Genomic DNA, 14260 nt, shown 5'->3' on the forward strand with positions numbered 1-14260 from the left:
GTAAGAGTTATACTCTTCATTTTATAGCTTTCCTCTTGGTTGCACTGCTTCCAGCCCCAGGTTGAGATTTGGAGGGCTTGTCTTTATGTTAGATCTTTTATCCAATCATATTCAGCCATCATGTGTTGCCAGGGGTCTAAAATCTGCCCTCAGGCCTTCAGAATCAACAGTGCGGGCGCTTGTCGCTTATAGTGAATGGAAATGAAAATTTAGTGTCAACCAATCAGCTTTAGAGTTGGCTATTGTACGCCTGCTGGCTGGCTCCAGTGTTACACAGGAGCCATCTAGCAGGCGTAGTGCATGCACGTCTTTTGATTGGATTACCAATATTGAGAGGCAGGTCCTATGGAGATCTAGGAAACTGAATTTGATAAACGAATTAATCCGCGTACTACTAAGCTGTTTTTTCAACCCACAATGGCGGAAGGAGGAGAAGATATCGATTTGGTTGAGGATATAATTATAACGCCATTCTCAAGACGAACTTTTCAAGAAAAGTTAGACATTGTAAGGAGAGGTCGCCCGACGCCACAAAGCCTGTCACAGGCGGGAAAGGGCTTCGTTCGCTCGCCACTTTCAAAGTTTCAACTACGAGCGCTGTCAATGGCTCCTTGGCTCCGAGAAGCACTGCAAACTGTACTGCTGGGAATGCCTATTATTTGCAAGTGATCGATTTGGTGTTTGGAGCCACACTGGCTTTGCAAACTTGAGTTGTCTAACCAAGGCAGCAACGAGACACCAAAGTACGGCTGGGCACTAACAAGCAATGGTGCTTTTGAAAACTTTTGGGGACACAGGAGTGGATCTACAGCTCAAAGAACACGCGCGCAGGGCAACGGAGCTGCACAATGAAAAGGTGAAGGGAAATATTGAAAAGACTCATTGATTGTGTCATGTTTTTGGGTAAACACTGTTTACCCAAAAATGTCAATTTGTCAATTTCAAGGTGACGCAACGCCTGGTTATACTGCGTTTCTGTCTTAATGTATAGTGTCTAGAGCCATGGCATCATAATGAGGTGGATTAATTCGGGTGGGACTGTGTAATACCTCACTGAAGGCCCAGGCCCCAGGCCCACGGCACGCCACTGAGATTGTGTTACAGTCAATTAAATTAAATATTAGTTGAATGTTTATTCAAGTGCACTTCAACCAATTGTCATGACCTTGGTCTTAAAGTATAATAAATGTTCCCTAAAAAAATTTGGGGCACTGAGCAAATTTTAGGTCTTGTGAGCGGAAACTTGAACTTGGTGAGAATTTTGTGAATCTTACGGTGCTCGTTTACAGTGAACACTGAGGTTGTACCCGTACAGTTTTAGACAATAGCCAACAGGCTATTGTGACTATTTCAGCATAATGTAGGTCTACATGGACCTCCCGGGTGGCGCAGTGGTCTAGGGCACTGCATCGCAGTGCTAGCTGCGCCACCAGAGTCTCTGGGTTTGCGCCCAGGCTGGGCTGGGTTCGCGCCCAGGCTCTGTCGCAGCCGGCCGCAACCGGGAGGTCCGTGGGGCGACGCACAATTGGCATAGCGTCGTCCGGGTTAGGGAGGGTTTGGCCGGTAGGGATATCCTTGTCTCAGTATGTAAAATGTAATGAAAAGTAAAAAAAAATGTAATAAAATGTATGCACTCTACTGTAAGTCGCTCTGGATAAGAGCGTCTGCTAAATGACTAAAATGTAAATGTAAAAAAATGTCTACCAACAAAACTAATGAAGCAAATCCCATAACATTTTCACATGGAAACAGCTTTTGATTTCTATGATATAGCCTACATTAGCCTATATGTGGTGTACATTGCATGAGACTTTTAAAAATGTTTTTGCATTATGACATTAATTAATACTTTTTTTACTTGGTATGTAACACCCTGGGCCAAATATGTGACTCTAAATTGCATTGTATTGTATGATGCAAGAAAGCACTTTACAATATATAATTAACTATTATTTCCATACAGAGAATTAGACAATGTAGGCTACCCCTCTGTTTATTGGCTTATTTGCATATGCAAGCCTGTGTCAAAATACAACACTGCCCCTTTTATTAAGACATACGGCAAGATTTTTATCTGACTGGCTTTTCAAAGACAAATTGAAATGTAGCCTACACATTTTGTGCTCTTGTAGGAAACAGTACCTCCCCATCGCTGACCAATACATGTCTAAATGTATCACTGGGCGAATAGCTCGCTAACTAGCAAATAATATTAACTAATGTGCACACACACGCAGCTCTGCTCTGACCTGAAAAGTGCTTTCACTCCTGGGTGCTTGAATGACCACTTAGGGGCTACCCCCATGCTCTGGCTCTGCCTATAACAAGATCACAGATGAAATCTTAGAAAGTTAGATTGGTTTTGGTTTGTTGAATTGAAAAGGGGCTGATATAACATTGATTTGATCACAGAAAAAACATTGATCTGTATAGTGCAAACTAATGTGGCGAACTCAGTGAAGTTCAATCTCTTGCGTCTCTGCAGAGCCAGATATTAAAACAAAGTTATTTATAAAGCCCTTCTTATATCAGCTGATATCTCAAAGTGCTGTACAGAAACCCAGCTTAAAACCCCAAACAGCAAGCAATGCAGGTGTAGAAGCATGGTTCCCTAGAAAGGAAGAAAGGGAAGAAACCAAGAGAAGAACCAGGCTATGAGTGGTGGCCAGTCCTCTTCTGGCTGTGCCGGGTGGAGATTATAACAGAACATGGCCAAGATGTTCAAATGTTCATAGATGACCAACAGGGTCAAATAATAATAATCACAGTGGTTGTCGAGGGTGCAACAGGTCAGCACCTCAGGAGTAAATGTCAGTTGGCTTTTCGAGATACATTCAGAGTATCTCTACCGCTCCTGCTGTCTCTAGAGTTGAAAACAGCAGGTCTGGGACAGGTAGCACGTTCGGTGAGCAGGTCAGGGTTCCATAGCCGCAGGCAGAACAGTTGAAACTGGAGCAGCAGCATGGCCAGGTGGACTGGGGACAGCAAGGAGTCATCAGGCCAGGTAGTCCTGAGGCATGGTCCTAGGGCTCAGGTCCTCCGAGAGAGAGAAAGAAAGAAAGAAAGAAAGGAGAGAAAGGGAGAGAGAATTAGAGAGAGCATACTTAAATTCACACAGGACACCGGATAAGACAGGAGAAATACTCCAGATATAACAGACTGACCCTAGCCCCCTGACACATAAACTACTGCAGCATAAATACTGGAGGCTGAGACAGGAGGGGTCGGGAGACACTGTGGCCCCATCCGACGATACCCCCGGACAAGGCCAAACAGGCAGGATATAATCCCACCCACTTTGCCAAAGCACAGCCCCCACACCACTAGAGGGATATCTTCAACCACCAACTTACCATCCTGAGACAAGGCCACAAAGATTAGGCCACAAAATATTATTTTGTGAGTATAGCACACAAAGATCTCCGCCACGGCACAACCCACAGGAAGATCACGTCAGTGACCCAACCCACTCAAGTGACGCACCCCTCCTAGGGACGGCATGGAAGAGCACCAGTAAGCCAGTGACTCAGCCCCCGTAATAGGGTTAGAGGCAGAGAATCCCAGTGGAGAGAGGGGAACCGGCCAGGCAGAGACAGCAAGGGCAGTTCGTTGCTCCAGTGCCTTTCTGTTCACCTTCACACTCCTGGGCCAGACTACACTCAATCATAGGACCTACTGAAGAGATGAGTTGTCAAATAAAGACAAAGGTTGAGACCGAGTCTGCATCTCTCACATGAGTAGGCAGACCATTCAGATATTTCTTCTGTGCAGCAGTCCTGGACGAGGTGTGCGGCTGCGCATAAGCACAGTTTAGAAGGAACATTGAGTGTAATTGCTTTCATTTTAGAAAACTATTTACAAGGGAATTGTCACCAAACAACCTAGAAATTAACATATTTTAAAGCTGTTTAGTAAAAAGTTAACTTCACTTTACATTTAAAAAAAGAATTTATTGGTATCTAAAGGGCAGCTCAGTAATCTACATTTTGATTTTGGCAACACTTTGAAAACCAGCTAAATCTTAATGTGGTTGTAGTTGTTTGACTGTAAAACCTTACTGATTCTAAGTTGAAGAGCTGGAGGCAGTGAAGTACACTATATGTACAAAAGTTTGTGGACACCCCTTCAAATGAGTGGATTCGGGCTATTTCAACCACACCCATTGCTGACATATCTATAAAATCGAGCACACAGCCATGCAATGTCCATAGACAAATATTGGCAGTAGAATGGCCTTACTGAAGAGCTCAGTTACTTTCAACGTGGCACCGTCACTGGATGCCACCTTCCAAACAAGTCAGTTCGTCAAATTTCTTCTCTGCTAGAGCTGCCCCGGTCAACTGCTAGTGCTGTTATTGTGAAGTGGAAACATCTAGGAGCAACAACTGCTCAGCTGCGAAGTGGTAGATCACACAAGCTCACAGAACGGGACCGCCGAGTGCTGAAGCGCGTAACATGTAAAAATTGTCTGTCCTCGGTTGCAACACTCACTACCGAGTTCCAAACTGCCTCTGGAAAAATTGTCAGCACAAGAACTGTTAGTCGGGAGCTTCATGAAATGGGTTTCCATGGCCGAGCAGCTGCACACAAGCGTGCGCTATGCCAGGCGTTGGCTGGAGTGGTGTAAAGCTCACCGCCATTGGACTCTGAAGCATTGGGAACGCGTTCTCTGGAGTGATGAATCCCACTTCACCATTTGGCAGTCCGACTGACAAATCTGGGTATGGCGGATGCCAGGAGAATGCCTCCTGCCCTAATGCATAGTGCCAACTGTAAAGTTTGGTGGAGGAGAAATAATAGTCTGTTTTTCATGGTTCGGGCTAGGCTCCTTAGTTCCTGTGAAGGGAAACGCTACAGCATACAATTTCATTCTGTGCTTCCAACTTTGTGGCAACAGTTTGGGGAGGAACTTTCCTGTTTCAGCATGACAATACCCCCATCCACAAAGCGAGGTCCATACAGAAATTATTTGTCAAGATCGGTTTGAAAGAACTTGACTGGCCTGCCCAGATGAATTGGAACGCCGACTGCGAGACAGGCCTAATCTTCCAACATCAGTGCCCGACCTCACTAATGCCCTTGTGGATGAATGGAAGCAAGTCCCTGCAGCAATGTTGTAACATCTAGTGGAAAGCCTTCCCAGAAGAGTGGAGTCTGTTATAGCAGCAAATTGGTTACCAACTCCATATTAATGCCCATGATTTTAGCATGAGATGTTTGACCTCTGGCCATTTAGTGTATATAGGCTGTGAAACATAAATTGAACAGATTGACCTAATCTATACATACAGTGCACATATACAGTCATGGCCAAAAGTTTTGAGAATGACACAAATAGAAATGTTTACAAAGTCTGCTGCTTCAGTGTCTTTAGATATTTTTGTCAGATGTTACTATGGAAAACTGAAGTATAATTACAAGCATTTCATAAATGTCAAAGGCTTGTATTGACAATTCGATGAAGTTGATGCAAAGAGTTAATATTTGCAGTGTTGACCCTTGTTTTTCAAGACCTCTGCAATCCGCCCTGGCATGCTGTCAATTAACTTCTGGGCCACATCCTGACTGATGGCAGCCCATTCTTGCAAAATCAATGCTTGGAGTTTGTCAGAATTTGTGGGTTTTTGTTTGTCCACCCGCCTCTTGAGGATTGACCACATGTGCTCAATGGGATTAAGGTCTGGGGAGTTTCCTGGCCATGGACCCAAAATATCAATGTTTTGTTCCCCGAGCCACTTAGTTATCACTTTTGCCTAATGGCAAGGTGCTCCATCATGCTGGAAAAGGCATTGTTCGTCACCAAACTGTTCCGGGATGGTTGGGAGAAGTTGCTCTCGGAGGATGTGTTGGTACCATTCTTTACTCATGGCTGTGTTCTTAGGCAAAATTGTGAGTGAGCCCACTCCCTTGGTTGACAAGCAACCCCACACATGAATGGTCTCAGGATGCTTTACTGTTGGCATGACACAGGACTGATGGTAACGCTCACCTTGTCTTCTCCGGACAAGCTTTTTTCCGGATTCCCCAAACAATCGGAAAGGGGATTCATCAGAGAAAATGACTTTTCCCCAGTCCTCAGCAGTCCAATCCCTGTACCTTTTGCAGAATATTATTCTGTCCCTGATGTTTTTCCTGGAGAGAAGTGGCTTCTTTGCTGCCCTTCTTGACACCAGGCCATCCTCCAAAAGTATTCGCCTCACTGTGCGTGCAGATGCACTCACACCTGCCTGCTGCCATTCCTGAGCAAGCTCTGTACTGGTGGTGCCCCGATACCGCAGCTGAATCAACTTTAGGAGACGGTCCTGGCGCCTGCTGGACTTTCTTGGGCGCCCTGAAGCCTTCTTCACAAGAATTGAACCGCTCTCCTTGAAGTTCTTGATGATCCGATAAATGGTTGATTAAGGTGCAATCTTACTGGCAGCAGTATCCTTGCCTGTGAAAACCTTTTTGTGCAAAGCAATGATGATGGCACATGTTTCCTTGCAGGTAACCATGGTTAACAGAAGAAGAACAATGATTCCAAGCACCACCTCCCTTTTGAAGCTTCCAGTCTGTTATTCAAACTCAATCAGCATGACAGAGTGATCTCCAGCCTTGTCCTCGTCAACACTCACACCTGCGTAAACGAGAGAATCACTGACATGATGTCAGCTGGTCCTTTTGTGGCAGGGCTGAAATGCTGTGGAAAAGTTTTTGGGGGATTCAGTTAATTTGCATGGCAAAGAGGGACTTTGCAATTAATTGCAATTCATCTGATCACTCTTCATAACATTCTGGAGCATATGCAAATTGCCATCATACAAACTGAGGCAGTAGACTTTGTGAAAATGTATATTTGTGTCATTCAAAACTTCTGTCCACGACTGTACAGTGCATTCGGAAAGAATTCAGACCCCTTCACTTTTTCCACATTTTGTTACGTTATAGCCTTATTCTAAAATTGATTAAATTGTTTTTTTCCTCATCAATCTGCACACAATACCCCATAATGTCAAAGAAAAAAACATTTTTTTAAAATATTTTCGCTAATTGAGGATCAGTGTAGTGGAGGTGTTGCTGCCTACCTTCACCACCTGGGGCGGCCTCTCAGGAAGTTCAGGACCCAGTTGCACAAGACGGGGTTCAGTCCCAGGGCCCCAGGCTTAATAATGAGCTTGGAGGGTACTATGGTGTTGAATGAACAGCATTCTTACATAGGTATTCCTCTTGTCCAGATGGGATAGGGTAATGTGCAGTGCGATTGCGATTGCATCATCCGTGGATCTATTGGGTGGTATAAAATTGCAGTGGGTAGGGTGTCGGGTAAGGTGGAGGTTATATGCTCCTTAACTTGTCTGGGATACTTGGCCAAAAGCCAGTAAAAATGCAGAGCGCCAAATTCAAATAAATTACTATAAAAATCCAACTTTCATGAAATCACACATGAAAGACACCAAATTAAAGCTACACTTGTTGTGAATCCAGCCAACATGTCTGATTTCAAAAAGGATTTACGGCGAAAGCACACCAAACGATTATGTTAGGTCAGTACATAGCCACAGAAAAACACAGCCATGTTTCCAGCCAAAGGGAGGAGTAACAAAAAGCAGAAATAGAGATAAAATGAATCACTAACCTTTGATGATCTTCATCAGATGACACTCATAGGACTTCATGTATGTTTTGTTCGGTAAAGTTCATATTTATATTCAATAATCTGAGTTTAGGCGGGACGCTACTGTCTCACTTAGCCAAAAGCCAGAGAAAATGCTGAGCGCCATATTCAAATAAATTACTATAAAAATCCAACTTTCATTAAATCACACATGAAAGATACCAAATTAAAGCTACACTGGTTGTGAATCCAGCCAACATGTCAGAATTCAAATAGGCTTTTCAGCGAAAGCAAACAATGCTATTATCTGAGTTAGCACCATTGTAAACAAAGAGAGATAAGCATATTTCAACCCTGCAGGCGCGACACAAAACAAATAAAAATATAATTCATGCCTTACCTTTGACGAGCTTCTGTTGTTGGCACTCCAATATGTCCCATAAACATCACAAATTGTCCTTTTGTTCGATTAATTCCGTCGATATATAGCCAAAATGTCCATTTATTTGGCGCGTTTGATCCAGAAAAAAAACGGTTACAACTCGTGAAACATGACTACAAAAATCTCAAAAGTTACCTGTAAACTTTGCCAAAACATTTCAAACTACTTTTATAATACAACTTTAGGTATTTTTTTACGTAAATAATCGATAAAATTGAAGACGGGATGATCTGTGTTCAATACAGGATTAAAACAATCTGTAGCATGCTTTCTGGTCATGCGCCTCTAACAGTACACAACAAGTGACACTGATTCAAAATGGCCGTACTTCTTCATTACACAAAGGAAAAACCCTCAACTAATTTCTAAAGACTGTTGACATCCAGTGGAAGCGGTAGAAACTGCAATAAGGTCAATTAGAAAGCTGTATTCCCAATGAAAGTCCATTGAAAAGAGAGTGACCTCAAAAGAAAAATATCTGAATGGTTTGTCCTCGGGGTTTCGCCTACTAAATAAGTTCTGTTATACTCACAGGCATGATTCAAACAGTTTTAGAAACTTCAGAGTGTTTTCTATCCAAATCTACTAACAATATGCATATCTTATCTTCTGGGGATGAGTAGCTGGCAGTTGAATTTGGGTATGCTTTTCATCCAAACGTGAAAATGCTGCCCCCTATCCTAGAGAAGTTAACTAGCCTCTGTAAGCACTTCATGATGACAAAAGTCAGTACTACGGGGCGAAAGTAATTTAGTTTAGTTACCCTCGCTTTCCTGGTGTACAGGAACAATGGTGGACATCTTGAAGCAAGTCGGGCCTGGGATAGGGAGAAAATGAATATGTCCAGCCAGCTGGTCTGCGTATGCTCGGAGGACACGATTAAGGATGACGTCTGGCCGGCAGCCCTGCGTAGGATAACACGCTTAAATATTTTACTCACGTCGACCAACACAGATCTCACAAAGTCGGGGGAATTTCTCCAAAACCAGCAAACCACCTCAATAATATGGCTTGAGATCTTCAGACAAAGCCTTCATTCCTGGAATAATTAAGTGTAACAATGCATCATCAAACGTGGTGCAAGACACGCCATGAGAGTTGACCATCTGAAAACCAACCATTACTGTTCCAGGGACAGAGCAACAAAGCATCACACCCAAAAGTGAGAAAATAACTATTGTTTAACTGTGCAACCATTGAAAATAATGTTGCATGATGATACACACTGCTAGAGGAAACGGTACTATGTAGTACCAAAAAGGAGTGATTCAATTATGGGAAAGCTTAGATTATGTTGTGCTCCCATTGTGTTGAGTTATTGCTCATACATGATGAGGTAGTTGAATTCGTTTTCATACATGATGGTTTAACATGAGTTTGATTAGTGACAAACACAAACTCTTCCGGCCTGTAGAATTTAAGAACATTCATTCCTCAATCCTGCAGTAATGTCCAGCTTTTATGAATTACTGGACTCTCTCCAGTCAGTGAGGGCCAGTGAAACAGCGCTCCTCCTAGTGACCAGTAACCACTTCCTTCCTGTAGCCACTAGCCAGTCGGAGCCGATGCCGCCCTGCTCTAGGGATCCCTTCCAGGCTGCTTGAGATGACATGCTCCATGGTCCTGCAAGCTTCCGCAACGGCCGCCACATGGGCTCCCATGCTCAACCCCGACATACTTTCCCGGCCGCCAAGCTAGGATTACACAGGCGCAGGCCTTGTCGAGTACCCAGAGTGCATCTTGCCAGCCTGGTGCCTGAAATTCCTGCAGTTTTTTTTTTATTCCTCTATGGTCAAAGCTAAACACCCGTCCACTTCTTGAAAGAAATAACTGCTTACAGGGGTTACGAGCCACTTTATATCCTCTTATACTGTTAGAAAAAGGCCATTGTCCATGTTACTGTGGATTTTTGTTACCATAGTCTCCAGACAGTGCCTTTAAACATTAGCAGAGACCTTTTATTGGGTGTGTTAAGTTATGAATGATGTGGCACTGAGATGGCGCAGCAGCACTATTGTGGGGATTAGATCAGCCCAAGGGAGACATACTCAGTATTACACTTTTTCAAGGCTGTAGCAGTACCCACAGGCCGTAACTGGTCCACAGGAAAAAAATAAAAAGAAAGGGGGCCAGCTCTAGATTACGGCAAGAAAAACAAGGACTCCTCTCGGTGCCAAGATAAATTCTTCCCTGTCACTAATTGTAAAGAAAAGTTGGCCTTTGGGCAGAGATATTTAATACAAGCAGTATCCAAAGCAAACAGAGCCACTGATGACATCAAGGCTGCCATTGCCCCCTGTGCCAACACTGGCTTAAAGGATAGCCCTCAACTAAATACATATCTCAACTCGCATCTAATACTGCACATATACTCCAAGTAAGGTATCATACATATGCCACAATATTGCTAAAAAACACAGTTCAATGTGTTACAACTCCTACCTTTCATCTAATGCAACAAAATACAGTAGATTCACATGGACATAGGATTACATTGCACAGTGAGTTGAATGTAAAACATCTGGGGCATTTTCTGGAGTAAAAAGATGAGGGAGGACTCTTTGATGAAAAGGGAACCAAGGCTCAATTGAGGATCTGAGCAATGCTACTGCAAGCCAGATAAGTTCATTACTGATAGTTCCCAGAGTTCATTACCAACGTGGCCATGATGTTTATGACTTTGTGGCTCGACAGTCCAAATGAACAGAAACTCCACAACTAACCAAGGACGATGGCTCCTGATACAGTATACTGGACATTAAGCACAAGAGCCCAACTTCTTACACAACCATTTATTTTGTTTAGTCTGCTCACTGAAGTCATGCATCCATTGTGTATATTTTCAGAAAAGAGTTGGCAACGGTACCGGCACAGTCCACATCAGTATGGCACAACAAAGACAGCGCTGATCTTTTTTGATGACAACGCTGGGAGACCACCCCCGGATGAGGAGACCTTCGGATGACATGGCAGGCGCTGAGCTGAGCCTGCCTGCCAAATCCTGCATCAGTGAGAGATTTGACTGGAAGTATAACACCCACACGAGTTGCCCTCATCCACACATACAATTACTCAAACACCCCATCAATGTGTTGTGTCAGTGATATTAAATTGTTGCCCACAGTGAAATGAAGCCACACGGAGTGCTTAAATGTCTCTCTCTCTCTTTCTCTCTCACAACAGGCATGGGCATGAGACGTTTTTAAAGCTGCACAGCACCTACCCCCATGTCAGATGCAAGGTAATTCAGAACAAGTAAAGACCGATTGTTGAAGAGCCTGTAGCTATATAATGTTTGTTGCCAGTGCACTTAACAGAAAGCAGACCATCTGCCAGACGCTCTTCTTCCACTCTCAAAGCCTCCAAATGAAGTGGAGAGGATTGAGAGAGCTAATGCTTCATTCCTGTCAAGCCCTCTTCTCTCATCAGCTCACACCTCTTCATCCTCATGTGGCATTTCTCTCAAGTGCGGTGATGAGTCTTATTCACCTCAATCATGTCAATTCACTACAACTTTATTAGTGCCTTCAGGGGCAATTATTACAAACAAAACTGGTGTTGAGAGAAGAGACAAACTCGAGTTAGGCTTACTATATATAGGACAGTGGCGGTCAGTGCAGTTTAAGATGGAGGATACATTTTTTTCACGAGCATGGCCTTATTTCTATTACAACATATTGGATGACTGTCGTTCATATTCCATTCACCCAGTTAAATGTTTAAGTGATAATGCCGGAGAAGCCGGAGTTTGGAGGATATATTGTCATTGTTCGTCTCGGGCCATATCTATGTTCTGTATCTATGGACGCGACCCAGTCGTTCAGTTTTTTTGTTCTGTATCTATGGGCGCGACCAAGTCCTTTGTTCTAAATGTTCCATTGCCATACGTACGGGCTGGCAACGTTTTATCTCTTGCTTGCTAGCTAGCCAAATACGGCTAACTTACAGTCACGTCAAAAAGTGAAGCCAGGTTAACAGCTAAGTAGCTGCATTTGCATTTGTTTAAGCTGTTTTGTATTGGCATTTATTTGGATACATCCATAACAATGAGCTAATGAGGCTTGATTTCGCCTGGCATAGAAAATGTGCTCAATCATCAGTGCACTTTTGTTCAGAGGAGCTAGCCAACAACACAGCTACAGTTACACAATAACTTCCAACTGAAGCTGGAAAGACTGCAAATTAGCTGCGTTTTGTTTTACTTTTTTTCAATGTAACTTTTTTTGTATATATCCATAAAAATGATCCCAGCCGATTCATGATTTTGACTGGCTGAGAAACACTGCCTGTCTGTCTGTCTCGTCCCGACTCCCGATACGTTGATTACTATGGGACAGCAGGAGATCAAATTTGAATATTGAAACAATGTTGCAAATGTCGGAGAGACAGACAGCAAGGTTTATACAAATCTCCACTGTTGAAAATGAAATTTGTTCCGTTGCTTCTGTTTAAGAAACGTTTTTCAACAGAATCGGAGGAATGTATGCACCCCTGATCACGCGTAAACACAGTTCACAGTTTCATAGCAGCCATGCGCCCTCCTCCTTTCACCTTTTCCCTTCACTTGTGGACTTCAATGCACAACACATCAGCTGTATGTGACCAGGCGAAAAAACCTTAAGAAAGCCAAACAGCAACACACAGCCTATGTTGTTGTCACCATATTAGTCAGCGTAGCTAATAGAACTAATGAGTTAGTAAACCCGCCAAATCATGCAGTAATGTTACAGTGCACAGTCATTAAGCAGTTACGCCGGTGGGCCCTGGTGGCAATAAATTAGTAAAACAAAAAGCTTACCTTGTCTTGGAAGAGTTCCAGTGTTGTGTTGGATAGTCATCGCCAACTAGCTAACATAGCATCCCTCTATTTGAGCAGGGTGTTTCAGTACGCTAAACTAACTAGCTGCATTTGCTTGCTAAGTAAGTGAAACTGAAAGTGAAAAAAATATATAATCTCTCTCTATTTCTCTCTTGCTTCTCCTTCATTTAGGAATAAATTAATTTGTTCAAAACTGTTCAACTATTTTCTTTCTCTCTCTTTGAGTCAACTACTCACCACATTTTAAGCCCTGCAGTGCTAGCTAGCTGCAGCTCATGCTTTAAGTACTAGATTGTTTCTCTGATCCTTTGATCGGGTGGACAACATGTCAGTTCATGCTGCAAGAGCTCCGATAGGTTGAAGGATGTCCTCCGGAAGTTGTCATAATTTCTGTGTAAGTCTATGGAAGGGGGTGAGAACCATGAGTCTCCTAGGTTTTGAATTAAGGTCAATGTACTCAGAGGAGGACGGAAGCTAGCTTTCTTCCGACTACACCATGGTGCTACCCTACAGAGTGCTGTTGAGGCTACTGTAGACCTTCTTTGTAAAATAGTGTGTTATAATCAATTATTTTGGTGATGTGACTTTATTTAGTATAGTTTCATCAAAAAATGACACATTTTTAAATGTTTTAAAATTTCAATTGTTATGAAATTCACTGAGGAGGATGATCCTCCCCGTCCTCCTATGAGGAGCCTCCAATGATATAGGACACGTCTTACATAATTCTACAGAGAATATGGAATTGAAGTTTTCACTGAGGCTTTACAGTGCCTTCAGAAAGTATTCACACCCCTTGACTTTTCCACATTTTGTTGTGTTTCAGCCTGACTTTAACATTTATTAAATTAAGATGTGTCACTGGCCTAAACACAATAGCCCATAATATAACATTCTAATTATGTTTTTGATTTTTTTTTTTACAAATTCATTAAAAATGAAAAGCTGAAATGTCTTGAGTCAGTAAGTATTCATCCCTTTTGTTATGGCAAGCCTAAATAAGTTCAGGAGTAAAAATGTGTTTAACAAGTCACATAATAAGTTGCATGGACTCAAGTTGCATTCAATAATAGTATTGCAGATGGTTTTTGAATGACTACCTCCTCTCTGTACCCCACACAATTATTTGTAATATCCCTCAGTCAAGCAGTGAATTTCAAACACAGATTCAACCACAAAGACCAGGGAGGTTTTCCCTATTAAAATATTGGTAGATGGGTGAAAATAAAAAAAAGCAGGCACTGAATATCTCTTTGATATTCACTTTGAATGGTGTATTAATACACGCAGTCACTACAAAGATACAGGCATCCATCCTAACTCATTTTGCTGAAAGGAAGGAAACCACTCAGGGACTTCACCATTGGTCTAGCAATGGTCAACAACCAACTCTTACAGAGCTTAA

This window comes from Salvelinus namaycush, chromosome 19 (assembly GCF_016432855.1).
Source record: "Salvelinus namaycush isolate Seneca chromosome 19, SaNama_1.0, whole genome shotgun sequence".
NCBI lineage: Eukaryota > Metazoa > Chordata > Actinopteri > Salmoniformes > Salmonidae > Salvelinus > Salvelinus namaycush.